Source organism: Podarcis tiliguerta, assembly GCF_965153285.1.
Source record: "Podarcis tiliguerta genome assembly, chromosome: 1".
NCBI classification, from domain to species: Eukaryota; Metazoa; Chordata; class Lepidosauria; order Squamata; family Lacertidae; genus Podarcis; species Podarcis tiliguerta.
The window spans coordinates 134,251,544-134,273,275 of NC_139534.1; the positions used below are offsets into that span (position 1 = coordinate 134,251,544).

At 45.5% G+C, this 21,732-nt stretch overlaps 1 long non-coding RNA gene across 1 annotated transcript in view; it reads right to left on the reverse strand.

The window, feature by feature from the left end:
* Positions 1–1,395: 1,395 nt before the first annotated feature.
* Positions 1,396–21,732, reverse strand: part of LOC310677925 — a 51,209-nt gene continuing 30,872 nt past the window's right edge. Inside the window, exon 3 of the long non-coding RNA XR_014511520.1 lies at positions 1,396–1,928. This is a non-coding gene — a long non-coding RNA (uncharacterized lncRNA). The remainder of the gene's footprint in view (positions 1,929–21,732) is intronic.

A 21,732-nucleotide genomic window follows, 5' to 3' on the forward strand; every position in this document is an offset into this window, starting at 1 on the left:
GCTTTCCCTCTAGCTCACTTCACTACAACTCTCTGGCCTCAACTCTCACTTGGTCCTTCTAACTACCTGGAATTGAGGGAGGGGCCCCACCCATTTGCCCATAAAATCACAGTAAAAACATAATAGGGGAAAAAGAGGGGGGGGGATTAAAATACAGGTTAAAATGCCATTTAAAATGCAGCCTCATTTTAAAGTAGCTGATAAATCAAGACCATAAGGAGAGGAAAACATAAGGGTCAGAGTGAGTCCAAACCAAAGGCCAGGCGGAACAGCTCTGTCTTGCTGGCCACGCAGAAAGATGTCAAGTCCCGCAGGGCCCTGGTCTCTTGAGAACATTCAGGATAGATAAAAGAAAGGACTTCTTCATGCAGTGCAGAGTTAAACTATGGAACTCACTCCCACAGCAGGTGAGGTGGCCACCACCTTCAATGGCTTCAAAAGAAGATTGGACAGATTTGTGGAGCAGAGGAAGGCGTGGAAACATATCAGTCAGGATACGTTTTGACTGATCAGTCAGGATAGCCAGGATGGCCATACTATGCCTCCACATATATCACTTTACACATCGCTTGGGAAGACAGGCAAACTAATGCCAATGTACCGGAAGAAGCAAATATCACCAGTGTTGAAGCAATAAATCTTCCACATCAACTTCGTTGGACTGGTCATGTTGTGCGGATGCCTCATGATCGTCTTCCAAAGCAACCACTCTATTCCAAACTTAAAGTTGGAAAGTGTAATGCTGGTGGTCTAGAAAAGAGGTTTAAAGACTGTCTCAAGGCAATTCTAAAAAAGGTAGTATACACACCTACAACTTGGAAACACTGTCCTGCGAGGGCTCCAGTTGGAGAACAGCCTTGACCAGACACCACAGGAGGAGAGAGTTGCTTTTGTGCTCAGATCCTGCTTGTGGGGTTCCCTTGATGGCGTCAGGCTGGCCACGGCAGGAACAAGACGGTGGACTAGACAGCCCATTGGTCTGCTCCTGCAGGGTTTTTCTTATGCTATCCAAACTTGGATGAAAACCTGTTTGCCGGTCTGAGGAACCATCATGCAAAATCTGGATGCCAGAGGATCCCTGGTGGAACAGGCCAATGGATCATCCAGTCCGCCTTCTGCTTCTCATGGTGGCCAACCAGATGCCCCAACGCAGGACTTGAGCACAAGAGTAACTCTCCCCTTCTGCAGTTTCCAGGAACTGGTATTCAGAAGGTATTCTTAAGAGCAAGGGGAGGCAACCTAAGGCCCAGGGCCCGGATGCGACCCAATCACCTTCTCAATCCAGCCCACGGATGGTCCAGGAATCAGCGTGTTTTTACATGAGTAGAATGTGTCCTTTTATTTAAAATGCACATCTGGGTTATTTCTGGGGCATAGGAATTTGTTCATCCCCCCCCCCATATAGTCTGGCTCCCCACCAGGTCTGAGGGATGGTGGACCATCCCACGGCTGAAAAAGTTTGCTGAGGCCTGCTTAAGAGGTGTCTGAGTGAATCACAGAACCACAGAGAAGAGGTGGGCAGACAGATAGACAACTTTCACACACACACACACACACACACACACACACACGTCTCTCCGCAGCTGTTCCTGAATGAGCTAATAAAAGACCTCTGGTCTTTCTGAGGCCAAGGTGCCAGCAGTTTCCTGCATTCCTCCTCTTGCTGTAAGTGCTGACCTTGGGCAGACAGCGGGGTCTCCGTCTTCCTTGCCAGACAATGGAGAGTGTGATGACACCCAACAATCAGCCCTCTTCAAGGTGCACTTAAAGGAGAGGTTTCCTTTACAAAGGCAGGAGGACTTTGAAAGCCAATAAAATGCATTGTGCTCCTTTACTGCAGCTCTCGCCTTCCCTTGTTTGCGGATCCGCGGCTGCAGATTGTTTCCTTTGTCGCCTGATATGATGGGAAGCTGCGAATTACAGAGTTTCTGAGGATTAAAAAAAGAGAAAGATCAAACCCGATGGATGCTTGTGGATGCTGCGAAACGCATTTCATAATACACTGGGCAGGCAAACCTTCTCCCTATGCTCAGGGTTTGACCCCTAATGAGCAAACTAGGCAGGAGGCAAATACCCAGGGAGGAAAGTAGGGCTGAGGTTGGCCTTTGCCCCCCACTTTTGCATTTTGCTCTGCAGATGCTATTCTGGAGAAGCTTCTCTGCCTTGACTTTGGAGATTTGCAAAAAAAGGCCCTGACTTTAAGGCTGCCTTGGCAGATGCTTGTCCAACATTCATGTTGCCAACCGGAGAGCAGCACAGGTTTGAAATTAAATATTTTGCCAGCGATCACAGACTCCACAGCTATTTGTGGATCCCTTTCTCAAAGGAAAACATGTTGTGATATTTGGAAGGGGCGGAAACGTATCAGTCAAAACGCTTGCTTTAAAAATACATTTGCATAACAAGTTTGCTTATAAATATCATGCATTTTAATATTTAGCCGCTTTCCCTGGTCTGGTGCTCTGAATGAAACTATTTCGGAGAGAGGGCGGCGGCGGGTAGAATTGATATAAATATGTATTTAACCATTCGGCTAGATACAGCGCGCGGCAGAGAGAGAATTTTGGTCTGTGTGCTTCTTAAATCTAAAATGTGGATTAAACATTGCCTAAAGAAAGATTTAGCATCTCATTATGTCTGTGCATTGGAGAGAAGAATGCCACAGTTATAGAAAGCGCAAGGGGAAGGAGGGAAATAAAATGAGACCCAAAGCCGATGTATAAACCAAATTAGCCGAGGAGACTCGTTGAGATTCTAAACAAGAATGAGGACCCTCTGTGGCTTCAGAATTTGATCCTCTCCTTGCTATGTCTGCTTCAGTAGCATATATGTACAGTGGTACATCGGTTTATGAACTTACCGTATTTTTTGCTCTATAACTCACTTTTTCCCTCCTAAAAAGTAAGGGGAAATGTGTGTGTGTCTTATGGAGCGAATGCAGGCTGCGCAGCTATCCCAGAAGCCAGAACAGCAAGAGGGATTGCTGCTTTCACCGCACAGCGATCCCTCTTGCTGTTCTGGCTTCTGAGATTCAGAATATTTTTTTTCTTGTTTTCCTCCTCCAAAAACTAGGTACGTCTTATGGTCTGGTGCATCTTATAGAGCGAAAAATATGGTAATCTGTCCTGGAAGTCCGTTCTTAAACCAAAACCGTTCTTAAACAGAGGCACGTTTTCCCTAATGGGGCCTCCCACCGCCAATGCCCTTCCACCAGTCGGCTTCTGTTCATAGACCGAGGTAAAGTTCACAACCTGGGACACTACTTCCAGTTTTGCGGATTTTGTAAACCAAACAGTTCATAAACAGAACTGTTTGTAAAGCGAGGTACCACTGTACTTCGAGGGGAACCTTGCTGCTTTGAGATGCCTGGACCTTAAGGCTCTGCAAATTATGCTGATCTAGTCATTATACGTCCATTCTTAAGGAAATCAGCCCTGAGTGCTCACTGGAAGGACAGATCCTGAAGCTGAGGCTCCAAGACTTTGGCCACCTCATGAGAAGAGAAGACTCACTGGAAAAGACCCTGATGTTGGGAAAGATGGAGGGCCCAAGGAGAAGGGGACGACAGAGGACGGGATGGTTGGACAGTGTTCTCGAAGCTACCAGCATGAGGGAGGCAGTGGAAGACAGGAGTGCCAGGCGTGCTCTGGTCCAGGGGGGCATGAAGAGTCGGACACAACTAAATGGCTAAACAACAACTGTCATTATATGATAGGGAAGAGATCTACCCTTTGATGATGCTGTGGGTTGGGGGGAGCAGTCTAGATGATGTCCCAAGGCCAAACCTCTTCTTGGGGTTCTGGACCCAGTGAGGGGTAGTATCTAAGTGCAAATTCTATTGCTAGTGAGACAAGTTTCTTTGCAAGATGATGGCCACTTAAGTGTCCTCTTCTGAATCCCAAAAGGATGAGCCAAGTTGCAAGAGCTACAATAATAATAATATTATAATAATAATTTATTATTTGTACCCCTCCCATCAGACTGGGTTGCCCCAGCCACTCTGGGAGGTTTCTGGCATATAGATGTAATGAATGGCATGGTTTGCATGGGCCTAGAAGATGGCTAAAGAACACCACAGAATGGGCTCAATGTCTTTGAACACATCATGAACAGCGTTATATAAGCACTGATGGACATCAGGATAATCTGGCGGGAACGGTGTGTGCTAGGCCAAGAACAGAACAGCATACACAAAGAGGCAAAGAGATGGCGTGTGCAACATTGTTGTTGTTGTTTAGTCGTTCAGTCGTGTCCAACTCTTCGTGACCCCATGGACCAGAGCACGCCAGACACTCCTGCCTTCCACTGCCTCCCGCGGTTTGGTCAGATTCATGTTTGTAGCTTCGAGAACACTGTCTAACCATCTCGTCCTCTGTCGTCCCCTTCTCCTTGTGCCCTCCATCTTTCCCAACATCAGGGTCTTTTCCAGTGAGTCTTCTCTTCTCATGAGGTGGCCAAAGTATTGGAGCCTCAGCTTCAGGATCTGTCCTTCCAGGGAGCACTCAGGGCTGATTTCCTTAAGAATGGATGCGTTTGATCTTCTTGCTGTCCATGGGACTCTCAAGAGTCTCCTCCAGCACCATAATTCAAAAGCGTCAATTCTTCGGCGATCAGCCTTCTTTATGGTCCAGCTCTCACTTCCATACATCACTACTGGGAAAACCATAGCTTTTACTATACGGACCTTTGTTGGCAAGGTGTGCAACATTACATGCGAGATAAGTGTTGTGAGAATGATGCCAAAACAAGAGTCATAAGTTGTGCAAGGCCAAACGTCAGATATAAAGGTAAAGGGACCCCTGACCATTAGGTCCTATCGTGGCCGACTCTGGGGTTGTGGCGCTCATCTCGTTTTATTGGCCGAGGAAGCCAGCGTACAGCTTCCGGGTCATGTGGCCAGCATGAATAAGCTGCTTCTGGTGAACCAGAGCAACGCACGGAAACGCCGGAGTGGTACCTATTTATCTACTTGCACTTTGCTGTGCTTTCGAACTGCTAGGTTGGCAGGAGCAAGGATCGAGCAATGGGAGCTCACCCCGTCACGGGGATTCGAACCGCCGACCTTCTGATTGGCAAGTCCTAGGCTCAGTAGTTTAACCCACAGCACCACCCACGTCCCCATATATATATATATATATACACACAAATCCCTCCTGTGTGCCAGACATTTGACAGCGCTGCCCATCTGCCACCCGTGGCTTTTACCGAACCTGATCAATTGAGTGGAGAGTGGTGTAAGTATGTCAGGTGTATGTACGGCTGTATGACTGAGTGTATATTCCTTGTCTTGAAATGTGAACTGTTTGTTGCCTGTTAATCTATAAAACACTATTTAGAGAGAAAATCCAATATTGGTTGTCTGAGGATTATTTGTGCCTTCCCCGGAGCGTACTGGGTCTCATCTATGTTAAACACCTAAACAAATTAAAAGAACCTAATTGTTCATAACACAGAAAAACTAACGGATGAGTCCCTCTTGGCTATTGGGTGGCCTGTTAGGTAGGAGAACAAGAACCAGAGGAAGTTTGGGCAAGTTGGGCTGGGAGCTTGCGCTGGATCCAAAGCTGTGACTAATGGAGAATCAGGATCTGTTGGGGGTGCTGATGCCCTGAGCCCCTCCATCTTATGTTCAGGTTGTCCAGATATGAAACCATATATCCTAAAGACACCACAGTATTTGCTGAACTTTGTTCCAAGGAAGCCAAACTCTGAGCAAGCGCTGGAACTCCCTGGAATCTCTCCCTGATCGGAAATTCAGGTGGCATGCAACAATATTTATGTGGCAGCGATGGGCAGGGTGTGTTGTGCATCTATTGTGAGAGGCGGGGCTGCATGGTGTGATAGGAATCTTGAGGTCTTAGATATATGGAAACGTTCATAAGCCTGCCAACCAAGCACATACATAGATCAGCACAGGAAGACCAACCTGGAACCATTTTGATTCCTAAACTGAGCAAATGTTTTCTCTGCAAGGTCAAAGTGGAAAAACCTCCCCATTGTCTCTTTCCTCACAAATCCTGTCTTAAGGATATGTCTGTGTTGGAATAAGGTGTGAGCCTGTGACCTGGCCCAGGAACTAAGTATTTCTCATTACGAAAGACTGGCCAGGCTCCCCAGGAAATCCAATCAAGTAATCTGCCAGACAGGAGATAAACAATGACAGGAGAAAAACAACATTCAAATTTCTGTTTAGACCGCCTTTTCTGTGATGTATGTATGATGTTTCGGGGGGTGGTCTTGATCTACAGGGTGGCAATTTCAAAAGTCTTTATAAGGCCTTGAGCACCATTTTTCTGGTTTCCTCCTCTCTCTCCAGCAGGTGAGGGGAGCACCCTGTTGCAACAGTTCAATAAAGATCAGGCTTACTAGCTGCTCTGCTTTTCAATAGTCTCTGGTTGGCCTCTGTTATTTTCTCCTACCAATAGGGAACCTACATAAGGACTCTATATGGGCTCTTGGGTACCCCATAAGGGAAAAGGGCAATTTTTGTTTACAACAGTGGCACTTCGGCAAGCACTGCAACCCACAACACAAGATTCCTGCCAGGTTAAGAACTTTGCATTCACCCTGAATCTTCTTCCCTTTTTTTGCAAACAGAGTTTGGGAGTCAAGCTTCTCAAATCTTGGCAGCTGCTGTGGGACTGGTTCTCTGCTTTTGAAATTGCTGAACCAAGCATAGACAGCCCCATGCTCCAGAGCCCAATTTTCTGGCTGCAAAGCAAGAGCCTTCCTTTCCTCGAGGTGGGGGAGGGGCTCGCAGGATGGCCAAATCCAACCATTGCCCTGAGAATGGGAAGGAGGGGGCATTGTCCCTTTCCCCCAATTCTGCCTTTAGGTAGGTAGCCGTGTTGGCCTGATGCAGTTGAAATAAATTATAAAAATTAAAAATTGTCCAGTAGCACCATGTTGTTGTTGTTGTTTAGTCATTTAGTCGTGTCCGACGCTTCGTGACCCCCTGGACCAGAGCATGCCAGGCCCTCCTGTCTTCCACTGCCTCCCGCAGTTTGGTCAAACTCATGCTGGTAGCTTCGAGAACACTGTCCCACCATCTCGTCCTCTGTCATCCCCTTCTCCTTGTGCCCTCCATCTTTCCCAGCATCAGGGTCTTTTCCAGGGAGTCTTCTCTTCTCATGAGGTGGCCAAAGTATTGGAGCCTCAGCTTCAGGATCTGTCCTTCCAGTGAGCACTCAGGGCTGATTTCCTTCAGAATGGAGAGGTTTGATCTTCTTGCAGTCCATGGGACTCTCCAGAGTCTCCTCCAGCACCATAATTCAAAAGCATCAATTCTTCGGCGATCAGCCTTCTTTATGGTCCAGCTCTCACTTCCATACACCTTAGAGACCAACTAAGTTTGTTCTGGGTATAAGCTTTCGTGTGCATGCTGTTGTAAATAAAAATATGCCCTTTTCCCTTATGGGGTATCCAAGAGCCCATATAGAGTCCTTACATAGGTTCCCTATTGGTAGGAGAAAATAACAGAGGCCAACCAGAGAATATTGAGAAGCCAAGCAGCTAGTAAGCTTGATCTTTATTGATCTGTTGCAACAGGGTACTCCCCTCACATGCAGGAGAGGAAGAGGACCCCCAAAATTGCTGTGCAAGGGCTTATAAAGACTTTTGAAATTCCCATTCTGTAGATCAAGACCACCCCCAGAAAACATTATGCATACATCACAGAAGGGGTGTAACCTAAGACCACCCCTCAGATACATCCCACCTACATCAGAAATTTAAATGTTGTTTTTCTCCTCTCACAGTTTATCTCTTGTCTGGCAAGTTACTTGATTGGATTGCCTGGGGTGCCTGGCTATTCTTTTGTAGTGTTAAAAGACTTATTTCCTGGGCCAGGTCACAGGTTCACACCTTATTCAAACAGACATATCTTGTGAGGAAAGAAGACAATGGGGAGGCTTTTCCAGTTTAACCTTGCAGAGAAGGGATTTGGTCAGTTTAGGAATCAAAATGGTTCCAGGTTGGTCTTCCTGTGTTGATCTATGTATGTGCAGTTATGAACATTGCCATATATCTAATACCATAAAATTCCTATCACAATGCACACTTCTTCAGAGACTCTGAAACAGAAGTCACCAGACCACGGCTACCTACCTGAATCTAGAATCATGGAAGGCATCACATTGAGCCACATGAAATGGAAGTCCATCAGCCTCACAAAGAAACTTGCACAGGTACAGACTGATATCGCCTTTCTGACTAAATGTAAGAACCTGGACCCCTTGAGTCAATCACCCGTCTCCTACTCCCCTCCTGAGAAAAACCCCATCCCACCCTCCTGCTATATAGAAGGGTCTGGTGACTTCTGTTTCAGTGTATCTGAAGAAGTGTGCATGCACACAAAAGCTTGTACCCAGAACAAACTCAGTTGGTCTCTAAGGTGCTACTGGACAATGTTTTTTAAAAAAATAATTATCCCAATTCTGCCATTTGTCTGCAGTGCTGAGCACCAGGTGTGCAAGAGAGGACCAGTAGCATCAGTGACAGGAGGGAAACCACACCCTCAAATTTCAAATTGTAGACCGCCTCTTTCTGTGACGTGTGCATGATGTTTTTGGGGTGGTCTTTGACTAAGGGGCTGCATGATTTCTAAAGCTTTCAAAAGTTCTTGCACCCTTTGTCCTTGCAAGTGTGTGTCTTATGCAACAGGACAATCAAGATTCCTTCCTTGCTTTCATCTGGATCCTGCCCCCATCTATTCTTCTCTGACTGATAATGGACTTAGGGGTGTAATAAATGGAAATCTGCCCTTATTCCTTTATGGGGTACACAAGAGCCCTTGTAGAGTCCTTTGCAGGTTCTCCATCAGTTGGAGAAAAAGAACAGAGGCCAACCAGAGAATATTGAGAAACAAAGCAGCTAGTAAGCCTGATCTTTATTGATCTGTTGCAACAGGGTACTCCCCTCACATGCAGGAAAGGAGGAGGACCCAGAACCCAGGTGTGTCCACCCTTATATAGACATTTTAAATTGCCCGCCTGTGAGTTCAAGACCACCCCCCAGACACATCATACATACATCACAGAAAGGGAGGTCTACAGCAGAAATCTGAGTGCTTTGTTTACCTCCTGTCCGCCAGGTTACCTGTTTAATGGTCACTTGATTGGATTGCCTGGGGAGCCTGGCCAGTCTTTTGTAATGATAAATACTTAGTTCCTGAGCCAGGTCACAGGCTGACACCCTGTTCATATCTTAAATGTGCCCTTAAGACAGGATTTGTGAGGAAAGAGACAATGGGGAGGTTTTCCACTTTGACCTTGCAGAGAAATATTTGAGGTCAATTTGTTCACGACTTTTTTTCTGTGGGGTTTCAGACACGTGGTTTATATATTTATGTACGTGTTTGCTTGGTACATTTATGAACATTTATTACATATCTAAGACCTTAAAATTCTTATAACAGGGGACACAGAGTCCTTGATGGAGAGTTGGGCTGCGAAGGCCAGCCTCCCAAGTTTTCTATAGCAGAGACTAAAGATGAAGAAGAACTTTCTGACAGCAAGAGCTGTTTGATAGTGGGAGAGACACAAGGCGGTGGACTCTCAGTCACTGGAGATTTTTAGGCAGAACTTGGGTGGCCATCTGCCATGGATGCTTGAGCTGAGATTCCTGCATTGAGGGGGTTGAACTAGATGACCCTTGGGTTTCCTTTCAAATAAATGATTCTATGAAGGTTTCAGAGCTGCCAGCAGCACTCCACTACTTCAGGCCTTGGAACCAGATGTTTGAAGAAGGCTATACAATAAGACGCCGGACCAGATAACCAGCAGCCAGCCATTGTCAGCTTCCACCATCTGCTCAGTCATTCTCTGCTTGTTTTCCTTTGTTCCCCTGGTTTTTCTGGAAGTCCAGATAAGGCTCTGCAGGATGAATTCCAGAGCAGCTAAGACAAAGGATGAAGGAAGTGGTGACATGAAATAATTGCATTTCTCAATGTCTGCGGCTGCAGTGATTTTCAGCTCACCAGATGCTCTCTATAATCCATGAGTCCACTACAGACCAATTCCTTGTGCGTGTGTGAACACTGTCCCAATGAACGTCTGCTTTGAGTGGCCTGTAAGGTGAATGCTCCTGAGTCTTCATTTCACACCCACCCACCCCAAAATAAATGATGGGAGAGTATTTATTCATCAATGCCCAGACTGAAGAACAAAGCATCTTTGGATTCTGCACACGTCACTTTCAAATTCGGAATAATTAAAATAATTATATTTCCTGCTGTGAGTTCCAGTCTAATTGATTGAACCAAGCAATGAGGCTGTTAGCAATTTCAAAAGGACGATCACACACACCCAAAATGTAATTATTCTCTCCCTTTCTCCCTCGCTACGGAGGGGCTTGTGGGCCGGCTGGAAACCCAGATAATGAAAAGGCTGCTTCCCTTTGATGATAAAACTCTGCATGTTCCCCATCGGCTTCTGCCACAACCCATCCCAGGAGGCAACCCAGTGGAGAACTCCAGCCCCCTTCTAACTCTTGGTCTTCACAAGGGTCCTGGAATCACGTCATGGATCAGTGATGGGCAGAGCTTCTTCTTCTACTACTACTTTGGAGATCCCTTGTAGCCAAGTAAGATTGTCTTCCATAAACACAGTTTCAACAATGAGTCCGTAAGTGACTGTGGAGGCCAATTCTGGATCCACACGTCCTTCCACAGTGAGGACATTGGTTTCTGAGCAGGAGTTGATCACGGTGAGGGTTTGCCAAGTGTGCATGTTTCTCCTTTGCGTCCTGAGTTCGAGTGTCTTCAAAGCCCAGGACACCTTTGGTAAAGGCTGTTCTCCAACTGGAGCGCTCACAGGCCAGTGTTTCCCAGTTGTCAGTATTTATACTACATTTTTAAAGATTTGCCTTGAGAAAGTCGTTAAACCTCTTTTGTTGACCACCAGCATTACGCTTTCCATTTTTAAGTTCAGAATAGAGTAGTTGCTTTGGAAGATGATAATCAGGCATCCGCACAACATGACCAGTCCAACGAAGTTGATGTTGAAGAATCATTGCTTTGACACTGGCGATCTTTGCTTCTTCCAGTACACTGGCATTAGTTCGCCTGTCTTCCCAAGTGATGTCTAAAAATTTTCAGAGACACTGTTGATGGAATCTTTCGAGGAGTTGGAGATGGTGTTTATAAGTGGTCAATCCCACCCTGGCCGATGGAGGAATCTGAGTGCCTGAACCTCCACAGCATCTCAAGATCCAAAGATTGATCACCAGGCAGATTTTGGTCCAGCGGATCCATGAAGACCCCCTTTTAGGACCCTCCACCAGCTCCTGCCTGCAGCTGCATGGCTTTGCAGCCCTGAGACCTCCAGGTATATAAATTCAATAAAGAACAATAAAATAATAATTTGCAGTTGCCTCCCATGATTGAGTACCTGAATGGTTATTCATAGAATCACTGGATTGTAGTATTTTAAGAAAAATCTGCTCCCTTTCCCTTATAGGGTACCCAAGAGCCCGCATAGAGCCCTTAAGCAGGTTCTCTATCGATAGGAGAAAATAACAGAGGCCAACCAGAGACTATTGAGAAGCAAAGCAGCTAGTAAGCCTGATCTTTATTAGACTGTTGCAACAGGGTCCTCACTCACCACACGCAGGAGGGAGGAGGAACCCAGAACATTGGTGTGCAAGTCCTTATATAGACTTTTGAAATTGCCACCCTGTAGCTCAAGACCACCCCCGAAAACATCATACATACATCACAAAAGGAGGCAGGCTACAGCAAAAATCCTGTTTGCCAGGATACCTGATAATTGTTACTGATTGCTTTACCTGGGCACCCTGGCCATTCCTTTTGAGATGCTAAATATTTTAGTTCCTGAATCCAGGTCACAGGCTCTCCCTATTCATATGCAAATATGAATTAAGACAGGATTTGTGAGCAAAGAGACCATGGGGAGGTTTTCCCATTTCCTTCCTCACTGCAGAGGAATATTTGACTCTCACTGGGAAAGTCAAAACGGTTTCAGGATTGTTCTCCTGTACTATTTCAGACACATGGTTTATATTGCTATGTATGTGTTTGCCTTGTACATTTATGAACATTTAATTTATACATTTGAGACATTAAATCCATATAACAGTAGGGTTGGAAGAGGTCCCAATGGTCATCTATTCCAACCCCCTGCAATGCAGGAATCGCAGCTAAAGCTCACTGGGTCACCTTAAAAAAATGCAGTTACCATCAATCCATCCATCTTAAACATCTAAATCGATGCATGCTGTCTGGATGTCCAAACAGGTATCGACATGGAGCTGACATTTATAAGAAAGGTGTCCAAATGCAGCAATGGTGGGAAAATTCCCAGAACATCTCACCATCATGTTAAGCACTCCAAAAAATCGGGGTCCACATTCCTGAATTTTTTTGGTTGTGGGTTTCCCATTGAGGCATCTCGTTGTCCCCTGTGAGAGCAGGATGCTGGACTAAACAGGCCATTGGCCTCATCCTGCCCCAATTGCTTATGTTTTTAGTCTGGCTGCAGCTTAAAGGTTTCCCCTTTGCAGTTCTCAGCTCAGGAAATGCAATTTTTTAAAAGTGCCCTTTTTGAGGAAAGGGGGGGGGGGAGAGTTATGTCCCCTTTGACATAAAATGCACAGTGCATTTAGGCACAAATGTTCCTACAGATTTTTCTTTGCAAAACATATAAACCACAAATTAATGTGGAAACGAGGCAGAATTGATTGCTGAAAACAGACTGATTTATTCAACCCTTTAAAAAGTGTAATTAAGATGATTTTAAATTGATTTTTGTATGTGCGTATTCCAGGAAATATGCCGTCAGCAGCTCCAGAAGTGATGCAACATTATCAAACCAGCCTAATCTACGCAATCTGCCTCTGGCAATAGCATGTGTGGATCCAGGAAACCTTAAGCTGCAATCTATGCAGCCACCAGCATCTCCACCCAAGAAGGCAGTTGTTTCTTTCTGTTTCCTTATATCCTGCTGTCAAGTATCCCTGCAAGATAAAATAAAGTTTCGGCAAATTACTGAAAATGGACTGTTCTCCAATTTAAGAAAAGAGAGAGAGAAAGGGAGCAAGGGAAGAAATAGATCTGTCTGAGCCAATGAAGAGGCCAAGAGTTCTATCAAGTCAGAAATCAAATTTACAGGGAGAACAGATGTCCAATTAAGAAATGAATTGGAATGCCAAATCACCATGAAATAGTTAAGAGCATGTACAATTAATGACATACATCAAAGACGCCCGTGGAAGTTTTCAAGCAGATTCTGAAGAAGGATTTTGTTTTATTTTTTATTTCTTTTGGACATATTGCGACAAGTGAATTCACTGAGCAGAGAAATGCCAGCAAACAGCCTGGGTGGGGACTGTTGGGAAGAAGGAGGACCTAGAATTCGCAAGCAAAAAGGCCTCTAGGAGGGACATGGGTGGCACTGTGGGTTAAACCACAGAGCCTAGGACTTGCCGATTAGAAGGTCGGTGGTTCGAATCCCCACGACGGGGTGAGCTCCCGTTGCTCGGTCCCTGCTCCTGCCCATCTAGCAGTTCAAAAGCACATCAAAGTGCAAGTAGATAAATAGGTACCGCTCTGGCGGGAAGGTAAACGGCGTTTCCGTGTGCTGCTCTGGTTCGCCAGAAGCGGCTTAGTCCTGCTGGCCACATGACCCGGAAGCTGTACGCCGGCAAACTCGGCCAGTAAAGTGAGATGAGCGCCGCAACCCCAGAGTCATTCGCAACTGGACCTAAAGGGTCCCTTTAGCTTAAGGTGCTACTGGAATGATTTTTTTTAAAAAAAAAGCTCAACAACTTTGGTAGATCGCTGCCAGCTATCTTATAGTGGGAGCAGATCTCCGTCTCTTGAAAGTTGGACATGCCTGTTCTATGGCACAAAACAACTTCTTTGGTTATGCCAATCGTGGTGCTTAACTAGCCAGCCCAAACTATCACCTTGACAGAAGGGCTGGTTTGACAAACTTGCTACTGCCAAAGATACAGATCCAAAGAAATGGAAGGGACTCTGGGCATCATCCAGACTGACCCCTCCAATCCAGAGAGGCAGAGAGAGAGATAGAGACAGGGAAACCTGGAAGTTTCAGCCCAGTGGTGGAAGCCTGAATCCTGCAGAAGCATCAATTCACCTTGGGGTGCTGCCAGGCTTTGAGGAGCCCTTGAAAAAATGGAATCCACCTACACTCTCCTCCCTGGCTCCTTCCTTTCTGCCTGGCAACCCTGGCATTGGAGGGGATTGGACTAGATGACCCCTGGAGTCCCTTCCAATTCTACAATTTGATGATTCCATCTCTCCTGGCAAGCAGTGGGGGGAGGGAATGAGTCACTTAAGGCATGGGCAATACTGCACTCAATTGACTCCTGGTCTGGGGCAACCTCCTCGGCTCCTATGATTGGCAGGTTCCTCTTCGCAGGGGTCGGTTCAGCGCTCCTTGTCTCAGATGTGTGGTTCCTATGCAAAGGAAGGAGCAAGCAGGAGATTTCAGCAGAAGAAGAAAAGTGATGCCTTGATCGAGTCTTCCTCAGGGTGGGTCAAGGGGTCTTTATCCACAAGGCACCTCCATCTGTTTCTGAGAAATACACAAGCCCTCAATGAAGAACATGGGCTTAATTGGTCTGGAAAAGAGGTAAGGGAGTCTGTGTCCATTGACATCCCCCTTCAAACCAATTTGTTTTCCTGTTGCAAAAGAGATGTTTTCCTACAGGTCAGGCTTGCAAAAAAAAAGAAAGAAAGAAAGGGGGGGAGGGAAGCTGTTTGCTCTGCAGTCTCGTTGCTTCCGCTGCCTCAGGCAACTGCAAAGTTCTGTTTCTAGGGAGCAAAATAAAAACAAGAGCTGGCAAATGCACACAGCCCAAAGCCCTCTTCTGAAACACGGGTGCACAGGGAACAATTTTAAGTGCTATTTTGGATTGGGAAAGTCCCCTTGCCTGCCTTTCCCAAAAAGGAAGGGACTCATCCTGCCAGTGGCCTCTTGCACAGCACCCACTTCTCCTATTTAAATAAATAAATCCCCCCCCCCCGATGTTTTGGGACTTCATCAGACCCAGCGGTCAGTCCAACAGCTTCCCGGGAGTAAACAAGACTGAGAAATGACTTTAGAGCCACCTCTGACTTTTTGACAGGCTGCCCCATGGAAGATGGAGCAAGCTTGTTTTCTGCTGCTCCAAAGGGGAGAACCCGGAACAAGGGATCCAATGGCAAGAACGGAGATTCCGATGAAACATCAGGAAGAACTTTCTGACAGTAAGGTAGGAACCATAGAATTATAGAGTTGGAAGGGAACCTGAGGGTCATCTACTCCATCGCCCTGCAAGACAGGAAGCAAAGCTCAAGAATTCCACCCAACCTCTGCTTAAAATCCTCCAAGGAATGAAATTGTCCTTTTGGGGCAGAATCTCTACGATAAAGATGAACGTGCTTCCAAAGAGGTTACTTTTATTTCAGACTATCCCCATTATAAAGGGGATAGGGATTTTTAAAGAATGGCAAAGATTGATTTCAAGGTATATCTGGCAGGGGAAAAAGCCAAGAATAAAATATAAGTTACTAACGGATGCAAAAGAAAGAGGAGGCTTTGCCCTGCCAGATATGAAATTATACTACGAAGCAGAATGCCTATGTTGGTTAAAGGAATGGATAAAATTAGAAAATAAGGAATTATTAGATCTGGAAGGCTTTGATAACAGATTTGGATGGCACGCATATTTATGGTGTGACAAAAAGAAAGTTCATAAAGGTTTTGAGAACCACATCTTCAGGAATTCGTTAATAGAAGTATGGGACAGGTATAAAAATCTATTGGAACCAAGAGTACAACATTGGTTATCTCCGTTGGAGGTTATGAGTGTAAAGAAAGTTAATATGAGAAGTAAATGGATTACATATGGTGAAATGGTAATTAAAGAAGGAGGAAAATGGAAACTGAAACCATATGAACAAGTTAAAGAGTATGTTTATGATTGGTTGCATTATTTCCAAGTAAATGAAATGTTTAAAAAATATATAAAAGAAAGTGGTTATGGAGAAAAAGATTCGAAGTTTCAAACTGATATAATAAATAATGAATGTAAAATTTTGTTGAAAATGTATAAGATATTATTGGAATGGTATACGAAAGATGAAGAGGTTAAATTGGTAATGATACAATGAGCCAAAGACTTTGGGTATAATATCCAATTTGATGATTGGGAAAAACTGTGGAAGGAAAATCTAAAATTTACTGCATGCATGGTATTGAAGGAAAATGTGATGAAAATGTTTTATAGATGGTACATCACACCGGTAAAATTAGCAAAAATGTATAAGACATGTAATAAGTGTTGTAAAGAAAAAGAAGGAACGTTTTATCATATGTGGTGGGAATGTAAGAAAGTGAAGAGTTTCTGGGAAGCGATATATAATGAATTGAAAAAGATGTTAAAATATACTTTTGTGAAGAAACCAGAAGCTTTTCTTTTAGGGATTACAGGAAAAGAAATAAGAAGAAAGGATTGCAAACTTTTTCAGTATGCAGTTACAGCAGCAAGAATTTTATTGGCCCAGAAATGAAAACAAGAGGAAATACCGATGATGCAAGAATGGAGAATGAAACTGACAGACTATGCGGAATTGGACAAACTAACTGGGAAAATTAGTTATGTGAGAAACCAAAAGTTTACCGAAGACTGGGAAAAGTTTGTAGAGTATCTGAAAAATGTGTGTGACGTGCAAACAACGCTAGTGGGGTTTCAAGAAGCACTGTAAAAGTTAAGATGTATTGTCAAAAAGAAATAGAACGAGGAGCGAAGACAAATGGCAATATAATGAAGGGAAAGTATATGGAAGAACAACTATGGATGATTACCAGAGCAGCTGAAGGAAGTCCAAAAAAGATTTTGTTTGTTAAAAAATTTGGATAAAATTGTATAATTTTGTTGGAAAATTAATAAATATATAATCCAAAAAGAAACACCCCCCAAAAACCAAGACACAGAAGAAAACAATGGCATAGCCCTCCTTCCTTATATCAAGGGCACTACAGATAAAATTAGCAAAATCCTCCATAAACACAATATCAAAACAGCCTTTTGCACCAACCAAAAAATAGCCAATATCCTCAGAAACCCCAAGGATAAAATTCAGTTGGAAAACCAAGGGGTCTATGAAATACCCTGCAAAGTCTGCCCAGCCACGTACATTGGACAAACAAACAGACGAATAAATGCACGGATCGCAGAACACAAGAATGCCGTCAAAAAAGAAGAAAAAACTTCCTCTCTTTTCCAACACATGAAAGAAACAGGACACGAAATTAATTTTGCAGATTCCAAATTGCTCTTTAACATGGAACATCACCACAAGAGAATAATCATGGAAGCCATCGAGATAGAGAAACACCCTCACAACATGAACAAGCGTGACGACACATCCCGCTTGCCAGACATCTGGAAATTAGCCCTCCCCACAAAATCTGACACCAGATCCAGAGGCACACAGAACGCCATCACCAATCAACCACACCAGACCCAAACCCAGACCCTCTCCACAGATAAATTACAGACACCATCCAGTAGCCAAACCAGGGTGGCACCTCCGGATGCTGCACCCCCCTGCAATCCCTACACAGATCTGGCTGGCACAGGCCACAAAACCACAGCTCGCCCCTATACACGAAGCCAAGCCAGAGCACAACCAAGTGCAGTACAGCCATCTTCTCAGAAAAACTCTTCACAAAGTTCAAGAGTTCAAGACACGAAGGCTTTAGCAACTAATCCACACCTAATGACCCACCTAAGTGGGATTCAGGAAATCACTCAAGAAATCACTCAAGATATCCCTCAAGTAATTAAGGAACAAAAGAAGAAAAGGCACACTAGCCTGGGAACCTCCTCTCTGCCCAGAACATTGGAGGCTATACACCACACCTCCTCAACAGTATTTATAGGAACTCAAACACTGAGATCCTGCTCTGTTCCAGTAACAAGAAGCCGAAAGCACCAGCCTGAAGATGACGAGTGAGACCTCGTCGAAACGTCGCCTAGACACCCCAACTTTTACACGGGAAGACACCCGAGGACACCAAAACCTAATAAATATATATATATATATATTAAAAAATCTCCAGACGGAGAGAGAAGGTACGATGACGCTTCTAAGGTCGCTTCCGCTTTCTAAAACAGAAAGTGAACTTACAAAGCTGACGTCCTTTCTGCTTCCTGTCTAGCAAGCCCCCCATATGCTGGCTCCGGGGAGAGATTTGATCAGCTCCAACCTCTTCCGAGTCACTATCTCGGTCTCTGTTCCCGCCTGATGAACTGCTTTCTTCTCTCTTTGCAGTCCTTTGCACTTCTCGAAAGGGTTGGCACGGTTCCAGTTTGCCCTCCACTGGCATTCCTACGGGTGGGAGAGCTGGCACTCAGCTATGCTCATCTTGTCGAGCAGTGAACTCTCTCTCTTCCTGACTGCTTCCTTCACTGGGAGCTGGCTCAATCATGACACCGGATGAGATGGCCCTCCAGGCCTCCAAATAAGTGGCACGTCCACCAAGTCATGGAGGTCCATATCTCAGCGGCTAGAGCACCTGCCTTTCATGATGAAGGTCCCAAGCTCAGTCCCCAATGGCATCTCCTGGCATGGCTCAGAAAGAACCCGTGTCTGTGTGGGATGTAATCCATGGGGACCAGTCAAGCTCAACATTCCTTGTAATCCTAGAGAAGACATATGAGAGAATGTTTGGCCCAGCCAGTCGGAACTTCCTGTTCATCCTGGCTGGAGCATCATTCCTCTTGTATGTGACTAGAAGGTGGGCGTGACCTTACCTGTCCAGGTAATAAAAGGACAAGTCACGCAGCACACCTCTCTCTTTTTCACTTCCTTCTTCATTTGACCAGCTTCTAGCAAAGCTTCTCAGCTAGCAGAAGCACTGGGACTATCCCCCATATCGGACAGATCCACGTGTAAAGGTAGGTAAAGGGACCCCTGACCATTAGGTTCAGTCGTGGCTGACTCTGGGGTTGCGGCGCTCATCTCGCATTATTGGCCGAGGGTCATGTGCCCAGCATGACTAAGCCGTTTCTGGCGAACCAGAGCAGCGCACGGAAATGCCGTTTACCTTCCCACCGGAGTGGTACCTATTTATCCACTTGCACTTTGACGTGCTTTCGAACTGCTAGGTGGGCAGGAGCAGGGACCGAGCATAGAATCATAGAATCATAGAGTTGGAAGAGACCACAAGGGCCATCGAGTCCAACCCCCTGCCAAGCAGGAAACTGTTGGATTCCAAGCCTTTATCAGGAGAAACTGGCAACTCTCCCAGGCACCCGGCTTGGTCTCCTGTTGACCTCCCGGTCTGCTCTCCCGGCAGGATCCAGGCAGAGGTCGCGATAGGCGATCCTTCTCAGCGTGAGAAGAACACACCACTCTTTCCTGCCCCCCCGGCAGGGGAAAGAGATAGACAGAAACGTATTTACATGCTTTTATTCCTGTCTCTGCAGTGTTACAAAAAACATGTCTGCTCTCTTTAAACTCCAGCAGACGACTGAACAAGCACTTCCTGTGCAGCTCATATTACACTCTGAGCTAATTCCGGTGCCCTCTGTTTCCCACAGACCCTCCCAACATCATGTGACATATTCAAGCAATCAGCTTGCAGCATCATTGCCTTATGAGGAACGGCTAAGGGAGCTGGGCATGTTTAGCCTGGAGAAGAGGAGGTTAAGGGGTGATATGATAGCCATGTTCAAATATATGAAGGGATGTCACATGGAGGAGGGAGAAAGGTTGTTTTCTGCTGCTCCAGAGAAGCGGACACGGAGCAATGGATCCAAACTACAAGAAAGAAGATTCCACCTAAACATTAGGAAGAACTTCCTGACAGTAAGAGCTGTTCGACGGTGGAATTTGCCGCCAAGGAGTGTGGTGGAGTCTCCTTCTTTGGAGGTCTTTAAGCAGAGGCTTGACAACCATATGTCAGGAGTGCTCTGATGGTGTTTCCTGCTTGGCAGGGGGTTGGACTCGATGGCCCTTGTGGTCTCTTCCAACTCTATGATTCTATGATTCTAAGTCCTAGGCTCTGTGGTTTAACCCATAGCACCACCCGCGTCCCAGATCCATGTGTACATATTTGTAACTAAGTCTGCCTTCAGGGATCACACTGTGCTCTGCCTGATGTAAGCAAACGTCTTCTATGGACTTTGAATAAGATTGTGGCGCATTTGGTCTTTTAAGAGGGATTCAAGGGAACTTACCAGGAACATACAATTCAATCTGAGACAGACTGAATTGATCAATAGTGAGAGGCTCACACGAGCCTGCGACCAGCCATCTGCTGTGCTGTGTAAAGGGGAATGCACTCTGCTAAGCAAAGGAACTTGCTAACGGAAGTTAGGAAGGGTATTAATAAACAATATATCCTCTCCTGCCACCCTGAACATTCCCACAGACTGAACTCTGGAGATCTGCAGTGTAGACAAGACAGAGCTAGCAGGACCAGTAGTCTGACTCACTATGTGGCCACTTTCTGTGTTCCCTACATACCAAGCCCCATCATGATCAGAAGATGTGGTCTTGATGTATGAGGAGCACTGTGTGAAGCCTCCAAATGTGACACACCTGGGGACGCCCAAGTGCAAAACAAGAGAGCAGGGTGCTTACTGCGAGCCGCAATCACCAACCTGATTGGTTTTGATTTTAAAAGGGAGCAGATCTGTTATAAATGACCTCTTTTTCTTTCTATGAGAGCCTAGCCTCCTCCTGAACTGAAAGGGTCCTTGCTAAAAACGACTCTGCAGAACTTTGCCGCAAAACCCGATACATTTTTATGAATACAAGGCAACTAATTAGCTGTCCCCAACTTGTCATCATCTGCATAGTGCACAACCACTTTGGTTAATTGGGGCTTGCTGGAGCGGTGAATTTTTAAACTTGTTGATTGGCGAGGGGTGCCAGAAAGGAGGAAGGATGAAGAGGGTGGGGGGAGAGGCAGAAGAGAAGGGGGCAAAGAGAGGGAAGCTTTCCTCTCATAACATGAGAACTCGTGAAAATCCAATGGAGCTGAATATTCAACAAAGGATTTTAAGTTTAAAAATGCAGTAGGCATATAAACACATAAAGACTTTAAGTTAGACTACCATACAGAAATGACCCAGAGTCGCCTGTGGATCCGAGTTTGGGAATTTTCTTAACAAACTATATTGTGTGTTGTTGTTGTTTAGTCGTTTAGTCGTGTCCGACTCTTTGTGACCCCCTGGACCAGAGCACGCCAGGCACTCCTGTCTTCCACTGCCTCCCGCAGTTTGGTCAAACTCATGCTGGTAGCTTCGAGAACGCTGTCCCACCATCTCGTCCTCTGTCGTCCCCTTCTCCTTGTGCCCTCCATCTTTCCCAACATCAGGGTCTTCTCCAGGGAGTCTTCTCTTCTCATGAGGTGGCCAAAGTCTTGGAGCCTCATCTTCAGGATTTGTCCTTCCAGTGAGCACTCAGGGCTGATTTGCTTCAGAATGGAGAGGTTTGATCTTCTTGCAGTCCATGGGACTCTCCAGAGTCTCCTCCAGCACCATAATTCAAAAGCATCCATTCTTCGGCGATCAGCCTTCTTGATGGTCCAGCTCTCACTTCCATACATCACTACTGGGAAAACAATAGCTTTAACTATACGGACCTTTGTTGGCAAGGTGATGTCTCTGCTTTTTAAGATGCTGTCTAGGTTTGTCATTGCTTTTCTCCCAAGAAGCAGGCGTCTTTTAATTTTGTGACTGCTGTCACCATCT